This window comes from Geotrypetes seraphini, chromosome 5, assembly GCF_902459505.1.
Source record: "Geotrypetes seraphini chromosome 5, aGeoSer1.1, whole genome shotgun sequence".
NCBI classification, from domain to species: Eukaryota; Metazoa; Chordata; class Amphibia; order Gymnophiona; family Dermophiidae; genus Geotrypetes; species Geotrypetes seraphini.
Window position 1 is genome coordinate 119211341 of NC_047088.1, and position 17452 is coordinate 119228792.

At 44.2% G+C, this 17452-nt stretch overlaps 1 protein-coding gene across 7 annotated transcripts in view; it reads left to right on the forward strand.

Annotated features, from left to right (window-relative positions):
* Positions 1-17452, forward strand: part of COL6A3 (collagen type VI alpha 3 chain) — a 1265605-nt gene that overhangs the window by 763531 nt on the left and 484622 nt on the right. The window lies entirely within an intron of this gene.

Here is a 17452-nt window from a genome sequence, read left to right on the forward strand (position 1 = left end):
CTCAAAAGACAATGCAGACAACTAGAAAGAAAATGGAGAAAAAGTAACCAAGAACACACAAGAGCAGCATGGAAAAAACTAAACGAACAATATAAACTAAAACTAAAAGAAAAAAGAAAGACATACTACACAAACCAAATAGACATAGAAGCCCAAGACACAAAAAAACTATTCCAATTACTAAAAGAACTCACAGACACCAAACCCTACCTAGCCAAAAACGACAACCCTCCCCCTTCAGCCACCCTTTTAGCTGAATACTTTAAAAACAAAATTACAACTGCCAGGACAAACTTCGTAGGAACTTCAACCCACCTAGAAGATATCACAGTGCCCCCACAGAAAAAGAAACAGCTGCAGCAGATAGAACCTGGTCCCACTTCTCCACAATACAATGGTCCGACCTTAACAAACTCTATAAAAAATACAGCCACGCAGCTTGCGACCTCAACCAATGCCCACCATACCTATTAAAAACCTCCAGCCAAAAATTCCGCACTCTCCTCATGCAATGGATACAAACCATGCTCACAGATGGCATTTTCCCACAAGACCTCTCCAAAATCATCGTCACCCCGATCTTAAAAGACCCAAAAGGAGCAACAGATCAACCATCCAACTACAGACCCATAGCCTCAATTCCACTATATGTCAAGCTAATGGAAGGCCTCGTAGCTAAACTCCTCACCAGCTACCTAGAAAACCACAATTTGCTCCACCCTACACAGTCTGGATTCAGAACCAACTTCAGCACTGAGCCACTATTAGGCTCCCTTATGGACACAACTAGACAACACCTCAGCACAGGCAAAAAATGCTGATTATTCAACTAGATCTCACTGCAGCATTTGACCTGGTAGACCACGACATCCTGCTACAAATACTAGATACAATAGGAATCACAGGCAAAGTACACACATGGTTTCAAGGATTCCTACAATCCAGGACCTACAGAGTAAAGACAAACAAAGAAAAATCAGAACCATGGTCCAATCCCTGTGGCGTATCCCAAGGATCGCCATTATCCCCAACACTCTTTAATCTCTACATTGCATCCCTCGGCACCTGCCTAGACAAACTAGGCTTAAACTCCTATAGCTATGTAGGTGACATCACCATTCTCCTGCCTTTTGATCAGCCAACGCCCACCATGACAGACACACTACACAGAACTCTAGAAACAGTGGTAACATGGATGAAAGACCACAAACTAAAACTGAACCCAGCCAAAACAAAATTCATACTTCTCAAAAAAATAAAACTTCAACCATAACAAACCTAGTAATAAACTCAATCACATACCCTATTCAATCCACTCTAAAACTTCTAGGAATGACAATAGACAGATGCTGCACCATGCAACCACAAATCAACAAAACAATACAGAAGTCATTTGCAGTCATGAGAAACCTAAGGCAAGTTTAAAAATTATTTGACAGAAAACAATTCCATATCATGGTCTAGTCTCTAGTCCTAGGTCTCCTTGACTACTGCTACATCCTATATCTCCCCTGCTCCACAACAATGATAAAATAACTATAAGCAGTACAAAACACAGCCCTGAGACTAATCTATTCTCTAAGAAAACACGACCACATCACCGAGGCATACCTTGACTCACACTGGCTCCAAATTTAAGCAAGAATACTATTTAAATTCTACTGTCTATTATTTAAATCCATAAATAGTGATAGCCCAGCCTACTTGAACAACCGCCTAATCCAAACTACCACAACCAGACACAGGAGAACCCAGACACCATTCACATACCCTCTAATCAGAGACTTCAAACAGAAAAAAACTGTACGATGACCTTCTAGCCACACAGGCAGCAAAACTAGACCACCAACTCTCCAATCTACTAATTGCAACCCCAGACTACAAAACTTTCAGAAAAGAAATAAAAACCCTGCTTTTCAAGAAATCCATGAAGACTAACTAACACCATATGAAACATTACAATCCTCTGAAGCAACCCACTCTACTCGGTAACACCTCTGGACATGTCCAGAAATCCTCATCTGTAATCCGCCTTGAACCGCAAGGTAATGGCGGAATAAAAATCACTAATGAATTGTAACCCTAGGGGATGCTGCCGTGGAACTTCACATAAAAAAATCCCAGGTGCACATATCACCATTACCCACTTATATTGTATGGTAAGCCCTCCAAAACCTACCCAAAAACCTACTGGACTCAACTGTACACCACACCAATTGCCCTTATGCCTGCAGATGTCACCTATATACAGGTACAATAGAATTAGGGCTCCTTTTACAAAGGTGTGCTAGCGGTTATAGCGTGCGCTAGCCGCTACCACCTCCTTTTAAGCAGGCAGTAATTTTTCGGCTAGTGTGTGCTAATCTTGTACGTGCACTAAAAATTCTAGCGCACCTTAGTAAAAGGAGCCCTTAGTGTGGGGGTTGAAAGGCTCACATATTCCACGATGTGTAGTAAGTAGAAACATAGAAACATAGAAGATGACGGCAGAAAAGGGCCATAGCCATAGCCATAGCCCATCAAGTCTGCCCATCTCTATAGTTCAATTGAACATGGGTGATTGGGGCTGCACAGAGTGGCAAGCATGGCTCTGGCCACCATATTGAGCAGACTGGATAGACCAAGAGGGCCTTTTTCTATTATCATTTACTGTGTTACTACATCACTCACTAGGCTACTCCATGAATATGTTTGCCGCTTTAATAGAACTGCCCATAACATCTGAAGCTGTCATAAGACTGGTATGTACTGTTTCATTCACATATTTGGGGGTCAGTGACAACTGGGGGATGCCTGCATCCCTCCAGTGGTCAACTGGTCAGTTTGGACACTTTTTAGCAAATCATGCCCTGGATGTATTCTGAAATGTTCAATTATTGTAGAAAAATGTCCAAATCATTAACCTGCCATAGTCTCATCCAAATCATGCCTCTACTACTCCCTCTTGAGATTTAGATGCACTGCAGACAAACAGCATAGAAATCCATCTAGAAAATAGGTTTCAAAAATAGTGAATTGGAAGGGTTTGGCAAGAAAAATGTTCATCTGCCCCTTTATGCTACTTTTGGACATTTTTCTTATTTGAAATGAGCCCCAAAGACACCATTGAATTGCATTGTAATGTTTATTTCTGGGCACAGTTTGGAGTCTATAAACAGTTTTGAACAGTGTACCGCAAACTGTGTGCCGCGGCACACTGATGAGGAAGAAAAGTGCCGGCCAGCTGACTTGCCTCTCGCTGCAAGAGGCACCTCCTGTGGGGCCAGAGGTTCACATGTCGGTGCTACACATCTACAGGCAGCATCTTCCTGCTGCCATCGCGTTTCTCTCTGCAACCCCCCACTCCACCCACCCCTCCCATTTCCCCCAACCAGCAGCAGCAGCTCAGTGTGCTTTTAACTTGGTCACACAACTGCCGCTAGGATTAATTTAGACGTGGTTTCATCTGGGAGCCTCAGGGCCTTTGCTAGGCTGGCCCATTTCGATGATGCAACTTCCTCTTTCGTCACGGTGGGCCGGCCTAGCAAAGGCTCCGAGGCTCCCAGATGAAACCACGTCAAAATTAATCCTAGCAGCGGCTGTGTGATTAAGTTAAAAGCACACAGTGAGCTGCCGCTAGAGACAAGAGAAATAGTGCTGGACAAGGGAGGAACGAAAGGGAAGGGAGAAGAGGTACTGCTGGACATAGGGAGAGGAAGAGATTCTGCTGGACAGAGGGCAGGGAAAGGGAAGGGAGAAGAGGTGCTGGACCTGGTAGAAGGGGATGGGAAGGAAATACGCTACACACTGGAGGGGAGGGTGAGATGGTGGATGGGGAGAGAGCATATTAGCTGTGAATGGGGTTGGGGGAGGGAAGGAAGGAAAATTGTTATAGGAGGAGTGAGAGTGATGAGAGAGGAAGACATGGACATGGGGTGGAGGAGAGGGAGAAATGATGCATTGGGAAAGAACTTGGGTTGGGGAGCGAGAAGGAAGGATGCCATTCAAGGGAAGAGGCAAGGAGAGAGAGAAAAAGCGTTCAGGAGGCAGAAAGGGTTGGACTCATAGAGAGGATGAGATGGATGGGGAAGGCAGAAAGGAGGGAAGGAGAAATGTCACACTCGGGGGAAAGGAAGAGAGGGCATAGAACATAGAAACATAGAACATAGAAAATGATGGCAGAAAAGGGCCACGGCCCATCTAGTCTACCCACACTAATGGCCCACCCCCTAACTACCTCCATGAAGAGATCCCACATGCCAATCCCATCTTTTCTTAAAATCTGGCACGCTGCTGGCCTCAATTACCTGTTGTGGAAGATTATTCCAGCGGTCAACCACCCTTTCGGTGAAGAAATATTTTCTGCTGTCGCCATGAAATTTCCCACCCCTGATTTTCAACGGATGCCCTCTTGTTGCCATGGGTCCTTTAAAAAAAAGAGATCCTCTTCCACCTCGATACGGCCCGTGACATATTTGAACGTCTCTATCATGTCTCCTCTCTCTCTGCGTTCCTCGAGTGAGTACAGCTGCAACTTACCCAGTCGTTCCTCATATGGGAGATCCTTGAGTCCTGAGACCATCCTGGTGGCCATTCGCTGAACCGACTCAACTCTCCGCACATCTTTTTGATAATGCGGTCTCCAGAATTGTACACAGTATTCCAGATGGGGTCTCACCATGGATCTGTACAACGGCATTATGACCTCGGGCTTACGGCTGACGAAACTTCTACGGATACAGCCCATGATTTGTCTAACCCTGGATGAAGCTTTCTCCACTTGATTGGCAGTCTTCATGTCTTCGCTAATGATCACCCCCAAGTCACGTTCTGCTACAGTCCTTGCTAGGATCTCACCATTTAGGGTGTAAGTCCTGCATGGATTTTTGCCGCCAAGGTGCATGACCTTGCATTTTTTGCCATTGAAACTTAGTGCCAAGTCTTTGACCAATGCTCCAGCAGGAGTAGGTCCTGCGTCATACTGTCGGGCATTGAGCTTTTGTCGGGCACTGTGCTTTCATCTGTTGTGCGGTTGCCTACTATGTTGCATAGTTTGGCATCATCGGCAAATAATGTAATTTTACCTCGAAGCCCCTCTGCCAAGTCTCTTACGAAGATGTTAAATAGAATCGGGCCCAAGACCGAGCCCTGCGGCACTCCGCTGATCACCTCCATCATATCGGAGAGGGTACCGTTTACCACAACCCTCTGAAGTCTACCTCTAAGCCAGTCCCTAACCCATGCGGTTAATGTTTCACCCAGTCCCATCGAACCCATCTTGCTCAATAACCTGTGGTGTGGGATGCTATCAAACGCTTTGCTGAAGTCCAAGTACACGATGTCCAGGGACTCCCCCTATATCCAGCTTTCTTGTTACCCAGTCAAAGAAGCTGATCAGATTTGATTGGCAGGACCTTCCCTTCGTAAAACCATGTTGATGGGGATCTCGTAGATTCTCCTCGTTCAAGATCGTATCCAGTTGGAGTTTGATTAGTGTTTCCATAAGTTTACTCACTATCGATGTGAGACTCACCGGTCTATATTTCTCAGCCTCCATCCTGCATCCCTTTTTGTGGAGTGGAATGACATTAGCCATTTTCCAATCCAACGGGACTCTTCCTGTACTTAGGGAAAGATTGAACAGCGCGGATAACGGTTCCGCCAGGATGTTACTCAACTCCCTGAGCACCCTGGGGTGTAGTTTGTCCGGTCCCATAGCTTTGTTCACCTTGAATCTTGATAGCTCCTCGTAGACACTGCTTGGCGTAAACTCAAAATTTCAAAACGGGTCTTCCGAGTTTTCCCTCGTCGGCAGCTGAGGGCCGGATCCCGGCGCCTCGCAAGTGAAGACCGAGCAGAAGTATTCATTTAAAAGTTTGGCTTTGTCGGAGTCTGATTCTACATAGTTCCCATTTGGGTTTCCTAAGGCGTACTATCCCATCTGTGTTTCTTTTTCTGTCACTAATATACCGGAAGAAGGATTTATCGCCCTTCTTGATGTTCTTCGCAAGGTTCTCCTCCATTCAGAGTTTGGCCTCCCTGACTGCCGTTTTGACCGCTTTTGACTTGGCCAGATAGTCTTCCTTGGATTCTCGCTTCCCTGATAGTTTGTAGAGGATGAACACTCTTTTCTTCTTTTATATGAGGTCTGAGATCTCCTCAGAGAACCACTGCGGTCTATTGTTTCTACGCCGTTTACTTACTGATTTGACGTAGCAGTTGGTTGCTTCATATAAGGTTGATTTCAGAGTTGACCACATTACCTCTACATTATCTGTTTCAGCATGGTTTTACAGTGCCCGATGGACGAAATCTCCAATGCTTTCAAAGTTTGTGCTCTTAAAGTTGAGGACCTTGGTTGATGTGCTTGACTTAGTGAAACCTTTCCTGAGGTTGAACCATATCATGTTGTGGTCACTGGAGGCCAACGTATCACCTACCGAGATCTCTGTGACACTTTCTCCATTGGTGAGTATTAGGTCTAGTATCACCCGATCCCTAGTGGGCTCTAATACCATTTGTCTGAGTCTCGCTCCTTTTATAGAGGTTAATAGCTTCCTGCTGCCGCTGGACGCAGCGGAAAGTTTGTTCCAATCCACATTAGGCATATTGAAGTCTCCTAACAATACTGTGTCTCCACGCAAAGTGATATTCTTAATGTCTTTGACTAATTCTATATCCATGTCCTCCTGTTGTCTTCTATATCCATGTTCTCTTGTTGGGCAAAGAATGAAAAGTTGGACTCATGGAGGGAGGGAGAGAGAGAGAGAGAGATGTTGGTTAGGGGAGGGAAGGAGGACCGGAGAAGAAGCATGCAGGAAGAAGAGAGAAAGAAATGGACTGGTGGAAAGGAAGGAGAAATGTTGGACTGGGAGCAGGGCCAGAAAGGAGGAAAAGAAGGGAGATGTACTGCAGGGGGCAGAAAGGAGGAAGGGAAGAAAAATGTTACACTGGGGGCTGAGGATAGATGACTAAAGGAAGGGAGAGATACCAGAATAGTAGTAGTAGTAAAAGAAGAAGAGAGAGATGGCAGATTATGTGAAGGAGAGGAGAGAGATGCCAGACTAGGAAGGGGGAAAGGAAGGAGAGAGATGTTGGACCACTGGGAGGAGGGAAGGAGAGAGATGTCAGACCATGGAAACGGTGAGGGAAGGAGAGAGAGAAAGAGAGAGGAAGGGAAGGGAAGACATGGTAGAGTAGATTTTGAGAAGAAAGCAGAAAAATTGAATCTTAAGTTAATGCCAAAGATAGATGCAAATAATAATATCAGAGCACTGCCCAAAAATTACCTAAATAAAGCTTAAATCATGTTATACATATGTAAAGATCAGCTCAGAGATAGGGAGGGGCTTTTTCAGAAGGTAAAAACCCCCTATTTTGCTACCTCACCACCCAATCATTGCTGAATCTTTCATACTTTAAAGCAATAAATAGTACCAAATTTGTGCCAAATTCATACCAAATAAATATAGAAAACAAAAAATTGCTTAACTTAAAGCTTGGTTTCTTGGTCTCAATGTGCACACGTTTCGTGTTCCTGCTTCAGGAAACCAAACAGCATTAGAATACAGCCGCACTCAACTGAATGTACTGGGCGGCAGGGAATACTCTAAAACAGGGGTGCCCAACACGTCGATCGCAATCGACCAGTAGCTCAGGAAGGCAACGCAAGTCGATCGCGGAGCCCATCCCGGGCTCCGTGATACTCGTGTTGCCGTCCTGATCTACCGAGCCGATCAGCCTTCCTCTCCAGTGTTCTCTCTAGGGCCTTTTAGCTGGGCGGTCCGCCCAGCTGTCATCTGCTGCTGCCGCCACTGCTGAACATTTAAAAAAAACCAAAAAAAACCGGCTTGGAGATTTCAGCCCGTAGCGAACTTATGCTCCGTGGCTCTAACGTGTGCATGCCGGCTTCCCTTCTCTTCCCTCCGAAACCGGAAGTTATGTCCGGTGGGGGGAGAAGGGAAGCCGGCACGCACATGTTGAGAGCCCTGAAGCAAGCGTTTGCTACGAGCTAAGGCGGGAGACAGGTCAGTGAAGCATTTGCTCATCTTGCTGCCGGGTCCTGCCTACTTTCTGTTTCCGTGAAGGCAGGACCCGGCAGCATTTCCCCCAATAGGTCGATCGCGATCTTGGGCCAATCAGCCTTCCTCTCCCCGACGGCAGAATTGACGTCGGGGAGAGGAATGCTGGTCGGCCGAAGCAGGGAGAGCTTGGGGCGGCGTCGGCTTTCGGGCCTGTTATTGGTGGCGGTTTGGGGCCTGTTATTGGTAGCGGTTTGGGTCCTGGTCCCCGATGGCAGTGGCTTGGGGGGAGGGCAGGGAGAAAGAAAGAAAAAGGGCAGGCAGGGAGACAGAAGGAAAGAAGAGAAACAGAAAAAAAAGAAAGGGATGCAGAGAGAAAGAAAGGGCAGGGAGAGAGGAAGGAAAAGTTGGGGGAGGGAATGAGGTCTGGAGGAGAGGAAGCATACAAGCTAAAAGAAGGGAAGAAAGATTGGATGCACAGTCAGAAGAAGAAAGTGCAACCAGAGACTCATGAAATCACCAGACAAGGTAGGAAAAATGATTTTATTTAAATTTAGTGATCAAAATGTGTCTGAATTTATATCTGCTGTCTATATTTTACACTAAGGTCCCCTTTTACTAAACTGCAATAGAGTTTTTTAGCGCAGGGAGCCTATGAGCGTCGAGAGCAGCGCAGGGCATTCAGCGCAGCTCCCTGCGCTCTAAAAACTGCTATCGTGGTTTAGTAAAAAGGGAGGGGGGTATATTTGTCTATTTTTGTATGGTTGTTATTGAGGTGATAGTGCATAGAGTCATCTGCTTTGACCTCTTTGAAAAACCCTGGAATAGGAATGATAATTAACATTTTTCTATGCGTACAGTGTGCGTTGTGTTTTTTAAAATTTTATTGTTGGTAGATCATTTTGACTTGGTCATTTTAAAAGTAGCTCGCAAACCCAAAAAGTGTGGGCACCCCTGCTCTAAAACTTTAAAGCAGCTCAAATCTTCAATCAGACACTCTCACAAGTCTGAGTTGATCTTTACATATGTATAGCATGATTTAAGCTTTATTTAGGTAATTTTGGGGGGCAGTGCTCTGATATTATTATATACAAAGTTTTTCACTGCCTGTTTTCTTTTTGAGGTATCTGTACACCTTTACCCTGAATCTTTTTTGACTAAAGATAGATGCAAGGCAGAAAGTGGAGAGAAAAACAGTCAATGGATAAGGCGGCACTCAAAACGTAGGTGTGCTAAGTGGTTTTACTAAGGTGTGCTAGTGGTTTTAGCGCACACTACAATGCCGCGCGTGCTAAACACTAATGCCTCCATAGAGCTTACATTAGTATTTTTCATGTAGCGTGGGGTTTGCGCGCACTAATCTTCAGCGTGCGCTATAAACGCTAGTGCACCTTAGTAAAAGGAGCTCATAGTTAAAAGCACAGAAAAATAAAGTCACCAGACAACAAAGGTAGGGAAAATGATTTTATTTTCAATATAGTGATCGAAATGTGTCAGTTTTGAGAATTTATATCTGCTGTGTATATTGTTTGTATATGAAAATGAATGGAAAAAATTGCATTACAATTAGTAAAGGGACGGGATCTGGGGAAGAGCATGGGTGAGTGTAGGGTGGAGCTTGGGAGGTCTGTGGTAGAGGTCTGCACGGGAACGGGGATCGCGGGGTTCCCGTGGGAATCCCTCCTAACCCACAGGACTCCCACGGGGACCCCCCCTCTAGCTAACGTGATTCCCACGGGGATGGAAGTCTTTGGAAGCAGGGTTCATCCATATAATATAATGGACACATCAGCCTTAGTAAAAGAGGGGGGTTTATAAGTTAATTACCTAAACAGAAAACAAAAAAAAGGGTTCCAAAGAGATTCCACAAGGAAAACAGCAGCGCAAACACAAAAGAAACTGGAATTGATGATCCTGTCAGAAGTAATTGCTGCTTTTTATGGGGACAGGCGGGGATGGAGGTAATTCCTTGCGGGGATGGGTGGGGTGGAGAGGATCCTGACGGGGACGGGTGGGGACGGAGAGGACCCTGTCGGGGACGGGCGGGGATGGGTGGGATTTCTGTCCCCGTGCAACTCTCTAGTCTGTGTTTGGGGTACTCAGTTGATATTTGTTAGGCTTCCCTGCTGGCACACCCTACTGGCATTTCAGGGCCTGTCTGGAGGTCCTCTGTGCATGTGTGGATGTTGATGTGATTATGTCACGCACAGGGCAGGATTAACCAATAGGCCAAGTAGGCACGTGCCTAGGGCCCAAAATGGTCAGGGGGGCCCGATGAAGGAGGGCATTAACATTGTTTTTTCCAAATGTCGATGGGCACCTCCAGCATCGATCGGCAATGCGGGCCCCACCCCGATCGGCAATGCGCCCCCCCCCCATCGGCAATGTGCCCTCCCATCAACGGAAAGTAAGACAAGCAAACAACGCAGGTAAGAAAGGCAACAGGAACTGTAATTGTGCAAGTGGTGCTGCTTGCCCAAAGCTTCCCTCTAATACAGTTTCCTGTTTCTGCCTGTGCGCATGGTGAGGTGGGGTGGGGCAGGGGGCCCAGTGTACTTGTGTGCCTAGGGGCCCTCGACGAATTAATCCTGCCCTGGTCACACATGCACATGATGTCATCACAGTGACGTCTGCGCACTTCGGGTTCCTCGAGCCGTGGCCATTACCTTTAGTGTGCCCCGGCTCGAGAAAGTTTGAGAGACACTGATTTAGAAAGAAATAATTTCCTTCGGGTCACTATTCAGCAGGAGTTGATCAGGAAGTGTATTTAAGATATGATCCTACAGCGCATATATTTGAAGAATATGGATGTCTCAAAATGCCCAAATGGAAGTCCATTGCTTGAAACATCCGAATCCTAATTTTGCAAAGGCAGAAAAGAAACATTCAACATTCAAATAACATACTCATAGAAAAATGTGGCCTATCTAGTCTGTCTAACCATACCATCTATCCCCTCTTCACCCTTAGAGATCCAATGTACTTGTCCCAATCTTTCTTCAATTTAGATACTCTTTTTTTCACCACCTCTACTGGAAGACCATTCCAAGCATTCACCACCCTTTCCATGAAAACATATTTTCTGAGGTTACTTCTGAATCTATCCACTTTCAACTTCATCCTATGCCCCCTCATTCCAGAGTTTCCTTATGTACATTTATGCCACATAGGTCTTTATAAGTTTCTATCATATCTCCCTTCTCCTGCCTTTCCTCCAAAGTATACAAATTGAGATCTGTAAGTCTGTTTCCACATGCCTTAAGATGAAGACCACAGGCCATTTTAGTAATCTTCCTCTGGACCAACTCCATCCTGTTTATATCTTTTCAAAGTTGTGGTTTCACCAGAGTCCTATACAGGGGCATCTATTCCTCCTTTTTTCTATTGGCCATTCCTCTCCTTATATACCCAAGCATCTGTCTAGCTTTTGCCATTGACTTTTCAATCTGTTTGGCCACCTTAACATAATCACATATTATCACACCCAAGCCCCACTCCTTTTGCGTGCACAAAAGTTCTTCATCACTTAAACTATAGTGTTCCCTCAGGTTTTTGCAGTCCAAATGCATGAATTTGGATTTATTAGTATTAGGGTTACAGGATCCGAGGCAACATGGCTTTACAAAAGGTAAATCATGCCAAACGAACTTGATTGAATTTTTCGATTGGCTGACCAGAGAGCTGGATCGAGGACATATGCTAGATGTAATTTACTTGGATTTCAGCAAAGCCTTTGATACAGTTCCTCATAGGAGGCTGTTGAACAAACTTGAAGTGCTGAAGTTAGGACCCAAAGTGGTGAACTTGGTCAGAAACTTGCTGTCGGACAGATGCCAGAGGGTGGTGGTTAATGGAAGTCGCTCGAAGGAAGGAAAGGTGAGTAGTGGAGTCCCTCAGGGTTCGGTGCTGGAGCCAATCCTGTTCAATATGTTTGTGAGTGACATTGCTGAAGGGTTGAAGGAAAAGTATGCCTTTTTGCAGATGATACCAAGATTTGTAACAGAGTAGACACCGAAGAAGGAGTGGAAAATATGAAAAAGGATCTGCATAAGTTAGAGGAATGGTCTAATGCCTGGCAACTAAAATTCAATGCAAAGAAATGCTGAGTAATGCATTTGGGGATTAATAATAGGAAGGAACCGTATATGCTGGGAGGAGAGAAGCTGATATGCACGGACAGGGAGAGGGACCTTGGGGTGATAGTGTCCGAAGATCTAAAGGTGAAAAAACAGTGTGACAAGGCAGTGGCTGCTGCCAGAAGGATGCTGGGCTGTATAAAGAGAGGCATAGTCAGTAGAAGGAAGAAGGTGTTGATGCCCCTGTACAGGTCATTGGTAAGGCCCCACTTGGAGTATTGTGTTCAGTTTTGGAGACCATATCTGGCAAAAGACGTAAGAAGACTTGAGGCGGTCCAGAGGAGGGCGACGAAAATGATAGGAGGCTTGTGCCAGAAGACGTATGAGGAGAGACTGGAAGCCCTGAATATGTATATCCTAGAGGAAAGGAGAGACAGGGGAGATATGATTCAGACATTCAAATACTTGAAGGGTATTAACGTAGAACAAAATCTTTTCCAGAGAAAGGAAAATGGTAAAACCAGAGGACATAATTTGAGGTTGAGGGGTGATAGATTGAGGGGCAATGTTAGGAAATTCTACTTTATGGAGAGGATAGTGGAGGCCTGGAATGCGCTTCCGAGAGAGGTGGTGGAGAGTAAAACTGTGACTGAGTTCAAAGAAGCGTGGGATGAACACAGAAGATTTAGAATCAGAAAATAATATTAAATATTGAACTAGGCCAGTACTGGGCAGACTTGCACGGTCTGTGTCTGTGTATGGCCGTTTGGTGGAGGATGGGCTGGGGAGGGCTTCAATGGCTGGGAGGGTGTAGATGGGCTGGAGTAAGTCTTAACAGAGATTTCGGCAGTTGAAACCCAAGCACAGTACCGGGTAAAGCTTTGGATTCTTGCCCAGAAATAGCTAAGAAGAAAAAATTAAAAAATTTCAATTGAATCAGGTTGGACAGACTAGCTGGACCATTCGGGTATTTATCCGCCGTCATCTACTATGTTACTATGTAAATCTTAGCTATCAAATTCCAGACCATTCCTCAAGCTTTGCTAGGTCCTTTCTTATATTATCTACATCATCAAACTTTAGCATCATCTTGCTTAACAGACGCCTTTCAGCAATATCGCTTAGAAAAAATGTTAAAAATAACAGGCCCAAGAACCAAATCTTGAGGCACAGCACTGATAACATTCCTTTCCTCAGAGCAATCTCCATTGATTACTACCCTCTTTCACCTTCCATTCAACCAGCTTTGACCCAGTCCCTCACTGCACTCAGTTTATTTATTAGACGCTTATGTGGAACAGTGTCAGAGGCTTTGCTAAAATCTAGCACTCTCCCTCTATCCACTAGCCACTGAAGGGATTAAGGCATGATCTTTCCTTAGTCCCTCCAGTAGTTTTTGTCCCCTTCCCTCTCCCTTCAAAGTGAAGGAATACCAGGCTCTGTAACAGGTTCAGGTATTATGAACATTCTGAACATAGCATGGAACTCCTATCATATATCCAGTTCCGGTCCTCGAGATCTACAGGCAGGTCAGGTTTTCAGGATATCCACAATGGACATGCATGACAGAGATTTGCATACCAAGAAGGCAGTGCAGGCAAATCTCTCTCATGCATATTTATTGTGGATATCCTGAAAACTTGGCCTGTCTGTAGAACTCCAGGACCGGAATTGGGCAGCCCTAGGTTAGGGCTTGGAAAAGAAGTGGCTGAGGGGGAATATGTTTAAGGTCTACAAAATCCTGAGTGGTGTAAAATGGGTAAAAGTAAATCAATTTTTTACTCTTTCAAAAATGACAAAGATTAGGAGACACTCGATGAAGTTACATGGAAATACCTTTCAAACAAATAGGAACTTGTTGCCAGAGTATGTGGTAACAGTGGTTAGCATAGTAGTATTTAAAAAAAAGGTTTGGACAAGTTCCTGGAGGAAAAGTGCATAGCCTGCTATTGAGATAGACACGGGCAAGTCACTGCTTGCCCTGGGTTTGGTAGCATGGAATGTTGTTACTATTTAGGTTTCTGCTAGGTACTTGTGACCTAGATTGGCTACTGTGGAAAGAGGATTTTGGGATAGATGGACCATTGGTGACCTAGTATAGCCTATTCTTATGTTATAACTTTCCCAACCTTATTGTGATTTCCAATGCAAACTCCAGTCCAGGCAGTCTTCTATTCCATGACAGGATGGCAACTTCTCTTGTCACAGGCTTCAGCTAATTCCTTCTATCAGCAAGCAATGTACAACTGTAGAAGTCGCTGAGGTGACCAAAGTTCAGAAGAGTTCCAAAGTCTAATTGTCTATAAATCTTCTGGAGTAATAGAGGACAGCCTCACCACAGTAGAAGTGGACTTGGACCAGATATACTACCAGATCGACAATCTTAAAAGCGACAAATCCCCTGGACCTGATGGAATTCGCCCAAGAGTCTTAAAAGAACTGAAGGTTGAAATCGGAGAGCTTTTGCAAAAACTTGCCAATTATAGCATGCTTCAGGAAAGGGAAATCATGTTTGACAAATTTACTTCAATTTTTTGAGATCGTGAACAAACAAATTGATTGTGGAGAACCGGTGGACATAATATACTTGGACTTCCAGAAAGCGTTCGACAAGGTTCCACATGAAAGACTTCTCAGGAAACTACAAAGCCATGGAATAGAGGGAGATAGACTAAGATGAATAGGCAAATGGCTGGAGAACAGAAAGCAGAGAGTGGGCATAAATGGGAAGTTCTCAGAATGAGAAAAAGTGACTAGCAGTGTACCCCAGGGCTCAATACTTAGACCCATCTTATTTAATATTTTCATCAGTGACCTAGAAGAAGGAACATCCAGTGAGATCATCAAGTTTGCAGACAACACAAAGCTATGCTGGGCAATCAGATCGCAGAAGGATAGCGAGGAACTCCAGAGTGACTTGTGTCAGTTAGAGAAATGGGCGGAGAAATGGCAGATAAAGTTTTATGTGGAAAAGTGCAAAGTAATGCATTTATGTAGAAAGAACAAAGAACACGAGTATAGAATGTCAGGTGCAACTCTGGGCAAAAGTGAACAGAAAATGACCTGGGTGTACTGATAGATAGGACCCTGAAGCCGTTGGCACAATGCGTGGCAGCGGCAAAGAAAGCAAATAGAATGTTAGGCATGATAAAGAAAGGAATCACGAGTAGATCAGAGAAAGTTATAATGCCACTTTATAGAGCAATGGTCAGACCACACTTGGAATACTGTGTCCAACATTGGTCTCCCAACCTAAAGAAGGATATAAAACTGCTGGAGAAGGTGCAGAGATGAGCAACTAAGCTAATAAAAGGTATGGAGAACTTGAAATACGAGGAACGACTTAAGAAACTGTGATTGTTCTCCCTTTAAAAAAGGAGACTGCAAGGGGATATGATCAAGACTTTCAAAATACTGAAAGGAATCGACAAAATAGAGCAGGAAAAAAAATTATTTGCAATGTCCAATGTGACACAGACAAGAGGACATGGACTGAAGCTAAGGGGGGACAAGTCCAGGACAAATATCAGGAAGTTCTGCATCATGCAACGAGTGGTGGACACCTGGAATACCCTCTCAGAGGAGGTTATTGCAGAATCCACTGTTCTAGGATTTAAAAGCAAACTATATGCACATCTCCTTACGAGAGGCATAGAGAGATATGGGTGACTAAAATTACACCAGGTGTACTCCTGGCTGGGTCTCCGCGTGTGCGGATCGCCGGACTTAATGGACCGAAGGTCTGATCTAGAGATGGCAGTACTTATGTTCTTATGTTATGTAAAACTGTTGTCCTTCATTGAATGGTCACCATTAGTCTGGTCAGATCAATATATATGTGGATTCAGCTTAAATTGTGGCATCTTACATACTAACCCTGGTCCATTAAGAAAATCAATTAAATCTAGAGGGAAAAATTGATGCTGAAATGTTCTGGGAAAAATTGGATTGTCTCTACAAACAATGAACCCAAACCTGTACCAAAATCATATAGAGTGGATGAAATCTATAGAATTAATATTAGAATCTATAGCTCCATTAGCAGAGAGAAAATTACCTAGAAGTAGTAAAAAATTGTAGTACTTAACAGAATTGAGAAGCTTGAAAAGAGAATGTCGAAAACTAGAAAGAGCTTGGAAGAAGTCAGATCAATCACTTAGAGACAAGGTTGTAGGAAGGAAGACTTAGGGCTCCTTTTACGAAGGTGCGCTAGCGGTTTTATTGCACGCACCGGATTAGCATGCGCTAGCCGAAAATCTACCACTTACTCAAAAGGAGGCGGTAGCAGCTAGCGCACGGCAATTTAGCACATGCTATTCCACGCGTTAAGGCCCTGGTGTGGCTTTGTAAAAGGAGCCCTTAGGAGTAATGTTAGGAAATTCTTTTTCATGGAGAGGGTGGTGGATGCCTGGAATGCTCTCCCAAGGGAGGTGGTGGAGAGAAAAATGGCGATGGAATTAAAAAAGAGTAGGATACATATAGAGGATCTCTAACTATGAAACAAATGGTATAAATTAAAGAACTAAGGCTGGTATTGGACAGACTTGTATGGTTTGTGTCCCCTATATGGTGATTCGGTATAGGATGGACTGGAGAGGGCATCAATGGGAACTCCACTAACTTGGAACATGAGGACATTACTGGCCAGATTTTGCAGTAGATATCCTGCAAACAAAGGGATGGTTGGATAGGTTAGAGTGAGCTTAGATGACAATGCTAGGTGGTCTTTAGTCTATGGCCCAGAAATATCAAAGAAGAGACAAGTTAATTTAATCATATATTTTTAATGAGAATTACTAATGGGCAGACTGGATGGACTGTTTAGGTTTTTATCTGCCATCATTTACTATGTTACAAATGAAGGAAACATACATGATGTAACAGACAAATAAAACAATAAAACGCAAATATTACTCAGATATGATTGGGGTAGACAAACCATACTTAAGGTAGATGTTCAAAATTTTGACAAAACTGAGACTGCTCGTCAGTGACTGCTTCAAATGTAGATTCCCCTATACCTAAGTCATTAGAATTATACTTTTCGACTGCTGGTTCAATCTTTGATCTTAAGTACCTTAGACTAATGCAATATCATATACTTGTGATCTTTTAAGAAAACCATCAAATGACTGAGAATCGTCCAGATCGCCACAGTCCATCTCATTTATGGCCTCAGAAATTGGACCATATAAGTCCATATTACAAAAAACTATACTGGCTGCCAGTGGAAGTTTGCTTGCCTATGCTTCAAAACCATAACAGATTCATCCCTAATCTGTCTCACCATTTCAAATTTCCAGGCACAACCTGTACTTGTTCACCTTTCCATCCTTGAAGGGATGTATCTACAAGAGATTCCTTGATCGAACAATA